Raw genomic sequence first — 14,275 nt, 5'->3', positions numbered from 1 at the left:
TATTAACATACTTTACCAAAAAAAGGAACATACACTAAAGCAAAAAAAAAAAAAAAAAAACCAAATCTAAAAATTTTATTTTTATTTTTTATTTTATTTTTTTATTTTATTGTTATAAAGTAAGTTCTAAAAATAAAACAAGACTAAATAAAAAAACTAAGAATTAAACCTTTTTTTTTAACTCAAAATTAAAATAAAACAAAATTAAAATAAATTTAAAATCAAAACCTAACGAAAATCTATTCTAAAAAAAAAAAAAAATCAAAATTTGATCTAATTTTAGAGCTTAAATACATACCATGAAAATCAAATTTTTAACTTTTTTTGAAGTTCTAATTTCAAATTTTCAATAAACAAAACTAAAATAAATCTAAAACTAAAAACATACGTTACCCGAACTAATCTATATACAATACAAGAAAAGAGGAATACGTGAATGCTATCTTAAAAAAAAGAACGCAGAACAAAACTAAAGCTAAAATTTTAATTTTTAAATGAAACGCAACAACAAAAATATACGCAAAACCTGAACCAAAACCCGTAGCATATGTAAAAAGAATTTCGAATGCTTTGTTTGTGCTTGCAGGTGCAGGTTCTCGACGAGCTGAGCGTGGAAATGACGCAGGAATGGCAGCGTTTTGAGTTCTGTTTGCTGCGTAAACACAAGGAACTAGCGTGAAGGGTTTCTTTGCCAGCGTAATGGAGTTGCAGTTCTGGAATAGAACACTGCGTGGGGACAGAAAGGAGATGGCTGTGGAGAGTTGCATAGGAATATTTGTGGGCAGCGTTTGGAGAAGGTTTGAATAGTGGAAAATAGCCCAGAAATTTTCCAGATCTTGAAAAAAATTTTAAGTCCACAACCAGACCTTAAAAATTCCGAAAGCTTTTGAGAAAAATAACAGTGAACACAAAATCAAAATTTTCCTGCAACGAAAATGAAACCCCAAGCAGCAGCTGAAACTGAAACTGGCGGCCCAGAAACCCCAGGATGCCACAGCATAAAAAAAAAATTCGAAAATTTCTGTCAAAATGAAATCCCAGGCAGCAAACAGATAGCCTGGAAAAACCCTCGAATTTCTTCAGAAAAACCTGCAAATTCTCCAGTAAATTTTAAATTGCCCTGCATTCAGATTTGTCTAATGAAAACCCCGAAAAAAATTTAAGATCTGTACCTGCAACCTGCAATGGCAAAAACAGAAAACCAAGAAGTAAAATGTGCCAAAAACAAAACTGAAAACCCTAAAACCAGCTAAAAATTTACAATATTTACAGATTTTCGACTCTTAAGCAGCCAGATTTGTCAATAATCCACAGTAATATTTTCAGAATTTAATTTTAATATGAGATACTTCAGAAAACCCTGCATGCATTCATAAAATATTTCAGATGATAAGCCCGGGATTAAAACTAGTTGGCCTTTTTCAAAAAACGCAATCCGGGAGTTGGCTGGTTAGCTGAGAACTTCCCCTAATGCCCGGTAAACTCAAAACTAAGATTTCCTGCACAGCTTAAAATCAACCATTAACATAGAGGGAAAAAACAATAGCGAAATCCAAATCAAATGGAGATACCTACCATTATATTTCAGAATCTAAACTATCATTCAAACCCCAAAGATCAGACAAGATACCTGTGTCTGAATCAATCTTCATCAAGCTATTATCAATGACTGAAAATAAAATTATGTAGAAAAGTAAAAGATCTTACAGCGTCTCCAGAAGAGTAACACCAGTAACATTTTTAAACCCAAAGTCTTTCTTTATTGCACAAAAAATGACTACAAGAGAGCTTTCTTTAGCACCAGACTCTCCGATCTCATCTAATCTCAAATGACCCCTAGCACCCTATTTAAAGGAAAAAATTCCCAACGGCTAGTTCGAGTGATCTATGTCAAAATGATCTCGACCGTCAATGAGGATCAAGATATCCTTTAATCTCATCCGTCGAAATTTTAATAAATTAAAAGTTAAAATTTTGCATTTGTTTTCTCAAAATTTTGACTTATTTTATTATTTTATTTTATTTTTCAAATTTTTATTTATTATTATTTTTTTTTAACTTATATTTTATTTTATTTTATTTTTTAATTATTTTTATTTTTTTATTTTTTATTTATTTTTTTTAATTAACTTTATTATTATTTTTATCTATTATTTGATTTTTTTATTTTTTTATTTTCTTAATTTTTTAATTTTTATTTTTGGATCCTCGAACTTAGCCTTTGGAAAAATCACCTAGGACCTAGGACTTAGGACTTATAAGGGGATTAAAACATTTTCTAACCCTCAAGACATTTTACATCATGACTTTTACAATTTTACATCTCAAGGGGGAAAACCCATTTGACATAGACCCTCATAGACCACCCAGTTCTGCGACCAAATATAATCTCGCAGATCAACACACTAGGATTCCTCTAAGATTCTAATGACAAAATTCATTCCGGCTTTGGGGTTAGGTTGAAGGAAAACTCTGCCAATCATGGATCGATGAGACAAAAAACCTTCCGGAACGTAGATTATCACTAGAAAATTAGGTCCACCTAGGCAATTTACATACATGACTCAGATCTGCTAAGATTATTTACAATTTACACATGCAGACTGGGTTTACAAAACAATATGATCGGGCTGATGATGACTGTCGAATGGCTCGGACATGTCGGTCAAGCGCTATCCCGTTTGCGAAGAAAATGGGGTGTACTGCTATGGGTAGTTGACACGTAGTGGTCAACAAGAGGCATCCTACTTTATTTTGGACACCCTGTGCTGCACATTGCATTGATTTGATGTTGGAAGACATAGGAAAAATTCTTTTTGTCAAGGATATTGTTGACTCATCAAAAAGCATTACAAAATTTATATATAATCATGCATTTGTGCTTCATTTGATGAGAAAATTCACCAACAACAAGGAGTTGGTGCGCCCCGCCATTACACGATTTGCCACTAGTTTCATATCTCTTCAATCCCTCTTGAATTCTATGTGGGATGTGAAGAGAATGTTTCTTTCAGATGAGTGGCGTGCTTTGGCATTTAGCCGCAAACCAGAGGGAGAGGCCATATGCAAATTAGTTTCATACCAAGAAAGCTTCTGGGCAGGAGTGCAGGAGGTGTGCAGCATTACTGAACCTTTGGTAAAGGTTCTTCGATTAGTTGATGGTGACAAGCCCGCAATGGGCTACTTGTATGAGGCCATGGACAGGGCCAAAGAATCCATTCGGACCTACTATGATGATAAGGGAGATGAGGGGTTTCAAAAACAACTCCTCCTATGGGAAGTGATTGATGAACGATGGAACAACACACTCCATCGTCCCATTCATGTTGCAGGGATCTACCTGAACCTCGCATTTGCTTACCCCTGTGGGTTCTTATTTGATGTCGAGGTCATGGATGGATTCTTCCCCTGTGTTCAGAGGATGGTGCCATCTCCAGCAGAATGTGTAGAAATATCCAAAGAAATGGAGATATACAGGATGGCAGGGGCACATTTCGCTTTGAAATGGTGTCACTTCAAGTTCATAACTTCATACTTTGCTTCAACTTTCAAATTTCATTTTTTTCTTATGTTTATTGTATTTGTAATTTTGTTGTAGATGCATGGTGGAGAAGCTATGGTGCCAGAGTACCCCATCTGCGAAATCTTGCCATTCGAATCCTTAGCCAAACATGTAGCTCCTCAGGATGCAAGCGCAACTGGAGTGTATTTGAAAAAATACACACCGAAAAGCGCAACAGGTTAAACTTAAAACTTAAAATATTCCAAATGTCCAATTGATTTTTTGAATTCATTAAATAATATATTTTTTTATAATTATTATTTTATGACCTTTGTACAGGTTGGAGTCCCAACGACTTAATGATATGGTCTACGTCTACTACAATCTTTGATTGTGGGTGAGGCAACTTGAGATGACACTTGATATGGAGGCCATCTCATTGGATGGGATTGACACCACTACTGCATGGAGGGCTAAGGCCGAGAGGCCTCTCATGGAATCTGCTGATGATTAGTTAGAGCAGGAGGTAGTGGAGGGGGTAGAGTGGGCGGAGGACGAGGAGGAGCAACAGGAGGAGGAGGTGACACCACCTACCCAGGCTACCCCTGTCACCAGTAGAGAACGTGGTCTACCTCCTGTAGCTCCTAGTTCTTCAGCTTCTAGAGCACAGCAGAGTCCACTGCCAACTCCACCAGCATCTACATCTAGAGGGAAAACTATTGCATTTTCTTGCAAGAGGGGCAGAAGAAATCAGCAGTATTAGTTGTTTGGTTCATTTCATTGTATATGACATTATGACTCATGATATGTGATACATTATTATATTTTTTATTGATATTTTGAGGCTGAGTTGGGACTCAGGAGTCAAGACTTACTATTTAGGACATGATTCACTATTATGTGTGATGTAGCACTAGAAATGATATTACACATCTTATATATTAGTTCTTTTATCATATTTATGTCTCAATGTATTTATTTTATGTTGTAGATGCTTTAGATATTAAAAAAATAAATATTTTTGTATTTGGCGATTTTTTCCCGATTTTTCCAATTTTTTCCCCTCGCCGATTTAATCGCAATGTTCGCAACATTGGAGGTGATAGTGGGCTAAGTCTCCATTTGTTGCCCTTCATCTAGCATTTGCCCTTTAGAGATCCCCTTTAGGTCCCCTGCTTGTTTGAGCAGTAACACATCTATCACAACTTCATTGTGAAATCTGCTCTTAGATGGGGTTTCTAGCCACCCAAGTCAACCCCAACACACGGCTTCCATAGGCTGCACCAAATCTGATCCAAACTGGTCTAACCCTAGACCCAACACAAGTCAAATCTGGCTGCAAACATATCCCAAGTCTGGTGTACAAACTGTTGTATGACTGTGACTTGGTTAGGTCATAAGTGTGACCCACGTTAGCCCTACAACACACCCTCACAGTCCCTTCTCTAGCTGCGGCTTCCCTTTATGAGACTCCTCTGCCTATATGTTGCTGATCTGGGCACTTATTAACCCACAAACAGCCCTATTCAACCCTGTTCTTAGGTGTTAAGGCCTACGGCCCACCCACACCAGCTTCCAAGGTTTATTGCCTGCAGAAAAATGGAGAAACCCACACTTAGTTGACACCAAAACAGACCTGTGTTTACCTTCTTACCTTTGGCCCTGCTATAGGATGAAACAGCCCTTCAAACAGTCATGAAAAGCCTACCAAACAGCCTTTCCTCCTTCGCTGAAGTATCTTCTATCTTGCGGCCAAACAAAAGTGCCCTTATTCCCTTAGCCGAGTTTCTTCTTCATTATTCTTACTGCCCTTGCATTGCACTTTTCGACATACTCAAATGAACATCAATCACCTCTTATTTATACCAAACAAGAGGGCTCCACCGAATTGCCTAAGTGACATGTCTTTTGGACATTTCCACTTCAAGCCTACATGACTTGAATGCCCAAAAAACCCATTATCAACTTCAAAAATTCATATCTCATCTTCTACAACTCGGATTTTGACGATTCTTGTTGCATTGGATTCTCCTCAACGTCCTCTATCATCTCCATTCATCACATGTAGAAAATGCCTCATGGTTTTGGCCCAAACATCAATGGGTGCAAAACCCCAACCTTGAATTCCAAGCCCACAAGTGACTCGTGGTGCTCCAACCTCCAAACCCTGAACCCTAGGGCTTTGAGTACCTCCCAAGGTACCAAAAATCAACACTTGAACCATCAAAAAGAATTCCATTCTACGTCTCCATGCCTCATAGTTTGTTTCATTGAACAAGGGAGCTTTGTTAGCCTGATTTTCTTCTAAATTCTTGGCTGGGGAGGAGACATATTCAAAAGGTTTGAAGCCTCTCTTCCTTGACTTCGTCATTTGTGTTCTAAGGATCTACCTTCCAGTTGTTAGGTTGTGAATGAAGGTACTGGCTCTGATACCAATTGTTGGAAATACTAAGAGGGGGGGTGAGTTATTATTTCTTTTACAATTGTTACTTTATGCCAGTTAAGATCACTTAATAAACTAGAACACAAAAATGTACAACAAAGGAGCAATTTATATCAACAAAAATAATGAAGATTCCAATCCTCTTTTACAATAATAATTTGTAATCACCTTATAATTCCTTGGGGGCTCCAACCCTAGATGAAGACTCCAATATTCAATCTTAACCAGGCTCCAACCTATACTATACCAAGCTCGAACTTGGTCTTGTTGAGGACTCCAATCCTCTCACTAAATTCAAGCTCCAACCTACCTAGTTTTCCACAAGGCTCCAACCTTGTGTTTCAACTCCAACCCTCTCAATCTGCCTCAGTTATTCAAGATAGTTACTATGGTTCTTCAAGGCTTCCAATATCTTCTACGACAAGCGTTGAAGGATTTCTCTAAGAGTACTCTTGATTCAACAATGCTTTAATTATAACTCCAAAATTGGTTCATCAAGTGCCTAGTATGTGTCTCCAAAACTCTTCATGCCTGCACAAAACAATTTTATTTTAGTCTACTTCATTAGAGCTTCAACAATGTTGCTCCAAGATGTTATTCAAGATGTTCTCCAGAATTGATCCAAGGTTGTCTCTAAACCTTTTTCTCCAAGATTGCTTCTGCAATAGTAAAGACTGCTCCAAAAGAGTCCTCACACACAAATCTTCAATTGCTTCAGAACTTCCTACTTCAATCCAACTACACAATAGATCAGTCTTCAAGTGTTCTTCAATGTTGCGCCTTTAGATGTCTTCAAGAGCTCTTCAATGCTCTTCAAATCTTCTTCAAGTGATCTTTAGCTATAGTTAAACTCCAAACACTTCTTCAAGGTCTTCTTCAAAGGTATGCACCAGGTTCTTTCAAAGCTTTCAACTCTATCACTAGGTTTCTCAAAAGGATGCTCAAAGCCTGCTCTGAAACTACCAACCACTGTCCTCAATAGATATGCACAGTAAGTCTTCCAAGGATGCTCCAATGATGGCTCCAATATGTGCTCAATAAATCTTTTATAAGACTTCAAAGGTGTCTTCTTCAAGAATGCTCAAGAGGGTCTACACTGAATGATCAAATGGTCAATTTGGATGGAACTTTGTGCTACAAAAGAGGCAAGGAGTTTGTCCACAAAGGTTCCAAAACATCCATGAAAAATATAACCAAAAACCAAGAGAAGACACTTTAAATCCTTGCTTCAGCTCCTTTATTACACAAAGGAATTTGCTCAGACATATACTACAAAATTTCGTTCACACTACACTTCGCTCCTTGTCATAAATATATACTTCAAGCCTTACTTTTCTCTGTCACAGGTTCAAGAATCTGAGTCCCTCTCCCACAAATCTGACCTCCAAAAAGTTTGCTCACATGTCAATAATAGATCTGATCTTTATAATTTGCCACAAGTCTGACTGTTATAGTGGATAAACCACAGGTCCAAACAATATTGGTGCTAGGTTCCAGTTTCAATCTTTTTGCAACAGTCCAATTCATCTTTTCTCAACCTCTGTCACAGATGAGAACAACAGATTTCGAATATTATAGGATTATTGTCAAAAGGTTGAATTTATAGAGGTTTGTTTCCAGAAAGATATGAATTCTATCACAAAGGCTATCAAAATTACACAAGATCCAAACTGTCTCATCTTTCCTCAATCCTATGCTACTCTATTCTCTCTTCCTTTGTTTCTGTCTCAAACAGTGTTGCACGAAACCCCCCAAGATCAAAACCCCGAAATGCGACCCGTACGAATTCGTGGGTGATCCGCCCTCCGTAACGCGTCCCGGAAATTCCGAAAGTCGGATCGGGTTGGAAAAGTCATTTCCTTCCCTGTGGGAACCATCTAGCCCGACCCACGTTTCGCAATTGTCAGGACGTATTTCAAGGGGCAGATCACCCAGCCGAAATGCTACGTTTCGGGGCCGGACCCGTACGGATCACGACCGTCTCCGTGGGAAGCCGATAGGTTCTGCCATATAGCCCCACAAAAGTGAATTTTTTTTTTTTTTGTAAACTAGTGGTTGGGGGTGGCTCTAAGTTGGGTTAGGGAAGGGAATGAAGGGATTAAAAGGCTCTTTCACCTCTCATTTGCTCACTTGTATTTTTGGAGAGCTTGGAGAAGAGAGGAGAAAGAGAGGAGAGCTTGGAGGAGTGAAGAAGGAGGAGGAGCATGAAGGAGTAAAGAAGGGCTTCCATCTACAAGAGCTAAAGAGGTAAGTGCAAACCCCAAACTCCCTCATTCTTTTTTCATTGTTTTTTGTAATTTTCTCCTCCCTCTCCTACTCTTTCCCATTCTTTCTTCTTGCTCATTTAATTGCAGGTTGTCCACCACCTATATTCACATTCCAAGATGGTGTTCTTTTGGCTTCTATGTATCATTCCACTTTTAGTTTTCATGATGGCAAGGGGGAGTAGCAATAGAAGGGAAGAAGAATAAGAGGATAGTGGTCCCCATATGAGTGACCCAATGTATGATGACGAGGAAGGGGATGAACCTGAAGGGAACACTGAAACACTAGAGGGGAAAGCTGCATTGACACCCTTGTGGAACTATGTGACCAAACTTGAAGGGGGGAAAGGTGGTGGAAGCTACAAATTTTTGTGCCCTCATAGTTGTCATGGAGGAAAACCATTAGTGGTTCAAATACCTGTGTGAGGAGGCATCTTTGTGGGGTGATGGACAGTGATGAGAAAAAGGGTGTTGTGGGGATATCAATTTGCCCAAACATTTCAGCTGAACAAAGAAGAAAATACATCCAAATAAAAGAGGTTGCACAACAAAAAAGTAAAAAACAAAAAACTCAGTCTGAATCAAGTGCGACCTCTAGATTTGGTAGCTCATCTCCTCATGGTACTTCTGCAAGTTCTGGAGGTAAAAGAACAATAGGGTATTTCCTGAATGTTGCTAGGAGGGATGATGTGGATGGAAAGATAGTTCGATTTCTTTCTGCTTGCGATGTACCATTCAATGTGCTTCACTCCCCCTATTGGCATGAAATGGTAAAGGCCATCAATGAAGCCCCAAAAGGATACAAGGCCCCCAACTATGAGAAAGCTAGAACAGTGTTATTAGAAAGAGAAAAAGAAAAGGTTCAAAGAGCTTTGACACGTTTTACAAATGAGTGGGTGGATTGTGGGGTATCCATTGTATCAGATGGGTGGACAAATATTAGAAACCAACATTTGATAAATGTTCTTGGTGTTTCTGCTAGTGGTGCAGTATTTATTACATGTCATGACTCCTCCATTAGTGCAACTTCCCAAAACATTGCAAATCTCCTATTGCAATCAATCAGAGATGTTGGTCCTAATAATGTGGTTCAAGTGATCACAGATAATGCAACAAATTGTAAGGCAGCAGGAAAAGTTATTGAGCATACTCATCCACACATCTTTTGGTTTGGGTGCTTGGTGCACACATTGAACCTTTTGATGCATGATATTGTGAAGCATAAAGAATGTGGGTGGATTAATGAGTTTTACAAGAGAGGGAAGTAACTCATTAAATTTATCACAGGGCATACAAGGGTAAACTACTTCTATGGAACTTACTCCAAGTTGCAATTGCTTAAACTTGCAAAAATAAGATTTGCAAGTTATTACCTCACCTTTAGGTGGCTAGTGAAGGTGAAACAAGCTTTAACTAATATGGTGACCTCTGAATCATGGGAGGAAATTAACACTGATAGAGATGGTGCTAATGTAGACAAGGAAACTATTCTTGACATGTTCTTTTGGTCACAGGTTAAATATGTTTTGCAATTCAACAAACCAATATATTACATGATCAAGTTTGCAGATTCAGATCGACCAATAATTGGGGAGGTGTACGAGCAAATGGATAGCATGTTGGGGAAAATCAAAGACATTGTTGAGCCTAGAGATATCACTTTGTACAATTATATTCATGCAGAGGTGGAAAAATGATGGGATATGCTAAATGTTCCATTGCATACATGAGCATATGTTTTGACACCTAAATACTATCATCCATCATGGCTTTCAACACCAACAACTAGGGGGGGAGCAAGAGAAAACCACACCTAGATCCAAAGGTTCTAGAAAAATATATGATTGCATTGGATAAATTAGTCCCTAATGAGGAGGAGGCTGCCATGGTACGGAAACAGTTGAGAAACTATACGCTTAACACTAGTCCATTTGGGAGCATGCATGCAATTAGAGATCGAGAGAGTTTTTCTTCTCTTGAGTGGTGGAACATGCATGGAGATGCTACTCCACTTCTATAGATTTTGGCATTGCGGGTGCTATCACAGGTGGTAAACACTTCTTCTGCAGAGAGGTGTTGGAGCTCTTATTCTTTCATCCACGGTGTTAAAAGGAACGGGTTGAGTTTAGATCGGGCAGAGAGCTTGGTTTATGTTCATTACAACTTGCGATTGTTGTCCCATTACTGTGATGATGCAAAGACTAATAAAGACCTTAAGGTTTGGGACAAGAATCCAGATGAGCCCAATTTGGAGGATGGAGTGTTGCGATTAGAACAATTAGAGGATGCTCTTATCCAGGATGATGATGATCGAGTTGAGTTGCCACCCCCCTCTGGTCCCTTGGTTCCCAGGTTCCATGGTTCAACACCAACAGCAAGGGCTTCGTCTTCATCAGTTTCAGTGCCACAACTTCCACATCCACCATCTTCTTCATTGCCACCACGTGGAGGCCCACCGCCACGTACTCTTCGTGGTGGAAGGAGAAGAGATTAGTAGATATATTCACAATTTACTACTTTTGTCATAGATTAATCATTAGACTTGTAGGCTTGTTGTGAATTTGAACTTTTTTGTCTTGGTGGTGGCCAACTGGCCTATTTTGTAAACATTATTATTTTTGAATTTTGGACATGACTAATGTTGATAGTTGCTCACTTGCTAGATAATATGCTTTATTTTTTATGTTTTATAATATGCTTAAAATTTTTATGTATGCTTGTAATTGCTAGAATATAGATGGTTGATGCTCGAATAATTAATCATTGATGTACAATGGAATCATGGATGCCATATCTATCTTGATTTATGTAAACATGTGCATGTTTTCATGTCTTCTACAACTAATTTGGTATTTGGGATGTTTGTTTTGAATATAAATGCAAAAACAAAAATATATATATATTTATAGTAGACGCTTCTGAGACGCTTCGCTTCCTAGATTTTTGGAAAATGACACTTCCGCGTCCTCACTTCCAAAAAATGTCCCTGCTTCATGCAACGTTGGTCTCAAATACTCCTTGCTTGTCCTTCAGACCTGAATCTTCTTTCTGTACTTTACCAAATTTTTTGTTCTACCAAATGAAGAGAATGAATTGTTATTTACAGTGGTCGATTATTTATGAAAGGGCATGCCTGTTTGGTGAGGGGGCCGACATGAGGGCTGACTAGTGTAGGCTTATAAATATTATTTAAAAAAAATTGTATAGGAGTCGACTTTGATAGAGGTGCTTCTTCGCTAGAGGATCCTTAAATACTTATGAAATTTTCTTGAGATTCATTGTGCTAAGATTCACAATGCTAAGTGTAACAAGTTTCCAAAAGTATTTTGAACCTATATTGGGATACACAATAAGATGGAATTCCAAGATGATGCACGATTACTATTGTCTAAAAATTTCCTTCCAATTAACTTTGCCAACCATCTCTTCATTTGTACAAGACTCCATGCATATTCCTGAGTGATTTTGTTGCCTGAATAAGAGATTCAAGTTGTTTTTTTTGTGTAAATATTTCTTTTGTAGACACCATCTTAAGTAGAATAGGCAACGACTTTTCAATAATCAAAACGCTGACATCAAGCATGCCACATATCAAGATTAAGAATAACAATTTTTTTCTCCCTAGCCTTCATACTTATCCTTGATCATAACATAGATCATTTTGCAATTTTCACCATGACAACCTTATTATGATCATGTCACTAGGGTTTCATCATATTGCTTGAACAATGCTAGATATTGCTTGAAAAATGCTAGGGCTTCTTCTTCATACACCTAGGGTTTCAAGATTAGGGTTCCTTCCATATATGTTCTTCATCCATTAGGCTAGCTAAGGACATCATATATCAAACGTTCTAGTTTAGGGCTTGCATCAACTCTAGAGCTAGGGCATCATGTACATGGAGCTTGCTTCACCAATGTTGGACATCATATTGACATCAATCACAACCTTATCCAACAACTACGCAGTCTAGTTCAGCATGTAGACAGGAGTGCGAGTTGCAAAAGAGAGGCTTTGCTAGCCAGCGCCACACATGCACCATACACTTGGCAGATGTTCCAAGGTCCAGAGGATGTCTGCTGCTGCAGAGGGAGGGCTTATGTCATCATCCTATCCCTTACATATGGTCTACAAGAATTTTCGATCCACTTGGAGACCCATGAGGATCTCCTCGTGTCCCCACACCCACTTGGGAGCACCATAGGTTCTTGCTTGGAAAACAAAGGGCCAACCCCTTGTCCACTATGTTTGGAGTCCAATTCTTCATCATGGCACCCCTTGGAATTCATTAGGCTTCCTCAAAGGGCCAACAACTCACTTTGTTGATCATTCGACCCTCTTTGAGAGTCTTATTCTTATGTTATTGAGCTATTTGGTGGGCTTGTCACTAAAAGTATTGTTATTATGCACATTATTTTATTCTAGGGGCATTTTTAGTCCAAATTAGGCCATTCAAATCCCTTAGAAGATTGTATAAATAGAAGAGAGGCATTCTCTCTCATTCATCACCACTTGGATTGGGTTATTAGCTCTTGTGAGATTTTCACTATCCCTTTGGAGGACGAGTTTGGAGGATATGGATGAATTTTGATGTTTGGATTTCTCTCTCTTGTCTTGGAGCTTCATTATTGGCATAATATGATGATTGGATATACTCTTTTGTACATGTAAGTGTTATTTTCATGTTTATTCTTGTTATTTACTTTTGTCACATGAATGTTGCTAGGATTTTCGCTATACAAGTCTGAAATTTACTGGTTTTCTATACGAATTGATGGAAATTGTGATCTTTTATAGTGTTGCATCATGTCATGGGCCATGTATGAATGGGTGAATGTTCCTAGATATAATTTGCGTTAAATGCATCTCGGTAAGTCACAATTATTGTAAATCAAAGAATAAAGTCATTGAAGCAGTTGCTCTCATGCCCTAATGTCATGCAAAGTTGTTTGAAGGCCTCCTTGATTGTGTGAACTTTTTCCGAACAATATATTCTCCTCGACTCTGTCTCTCCCAAAGGACAAGGCACTAATCCTCCATAGGTGATCACTTTTAAAGCTTATTTCTTCTCACCTTCCCCTCTTTTTCCAAGCCTAGACTCCATAGGTCACCTAGGGCATCACTTTTCTCACGATTTAGCCATCAAAAGAATTTGATCTCTTTCCCACAATTGCGTTAGTGTGTCCTTTAGAGGCCCTCCAAATTTCACATAATTCCGACGGTGGGATCTTGCGATAGTCCAAGCCCTAGCTCGAAGATCAATTCTTTCCCTTGGTTTCTCATTGGCTAATGACCTCATTGGGATCATAGCATTAAACCGTCAAAGAAGATTCTTTCTTTGCCTCTTCCCTCCCCTAATTAGGTCAAGTACATCCTTGGTTGATCAACTCCATATCCTTGACCTAATTTTGGGTCCACTTGGCCCTTTGTGGTCCCGAAACTTGTTGATTCCAGTTCCACAAAGATCACTTAGAAGCTAAGCATTCATAAGGTCCTTTAAGTTTAAGGGTTTCTGTGATAAGACATATCCTCCAACCCTAACCTCAAGAGCCCTCTTAGCCCTTCCTAGATACCTATCACCTTGCTTTTCAAGCAGGAAAGCTATAGTTTTGAGCCTCTCTTGTGAATAGGCCTTAGGAATCACTCCTCATCCTTCCATTGATCCATTCATCTTGTGATTCCTCATATGCCGAGTCTCCTACCATCGATGAAATTCCGTAAAGAGTAGGGAGCCTTAATTGAGGTGATAGTGGGCTATCGCTACATTGTTGCCCTTCACTAGTAGTTGCCCTATAGGATCCCCCTCATAGGACCCCTGCTAGTTTGAGCGGTAATAGGCACCACAAGAGAGACCTAGGGGATCCAAGCAAGACCTAGGGTTCAGGATGATCATCAACAATATGAGTAGGTCAAGCAAGGATGAGAAGAAGGGTCAATGACAGGTGAACTTCCTTTGAGTTTTAAGTGTAAATGATCCTTGAAAAGCCACTAACCAAAGAAGCCTAGGAGCAAAATGATGTTGTAGCTAGGGCTTGAGGTTTATCCAAATCTAGCCACAAGATGAG

The 14,275-nt window shown here is 38.7% G+C and overlaps 1 pseudogene across 1 annotated transcript in view; it reads left to right on the top strand.

Annotated features, from left to right (window-relative positions):
- The first annotated feature begins 699 nt into the window (after positions 1–699).
- LOC149172695 (GDSL esterase/lipase At2g04570-like) overlaps positions 700–14,275 on the top strand; it is a 17,139-nt pseudogene continuing 3,563 nt past the window's right edge. Inside the window, exon 1 of the transcript XR_016259278.1 lies at positions 700–786. The product of XR_016259278.1 is annotated as a GDSL esterase/lipase At2g04570-like (transcript). The remainder of the gene's footprint in view (positions 787–14,275) is intronic.

This window comes from Pinus tabuliformis, chromosome 4_2 (genome assembly GCF_031772625.1).
Source record: "Pinus tabuliformis cultivar Carrire ecotype Pingquan chromosome 4_2, CPIR1, whole genome shotgun sequence".
Lineage (NCBI taxonomy): Eukaryota > Viridiplantae > Streptophyta > Pinopsida > Pinales > Pinaceae > Pinus > Pinus tabuliformis.
The sequence above is the reverse complement of the archived record's forward strand: the minus strand, read 5'-3'. Positions and strand labels throughout refer to the sequence as shown.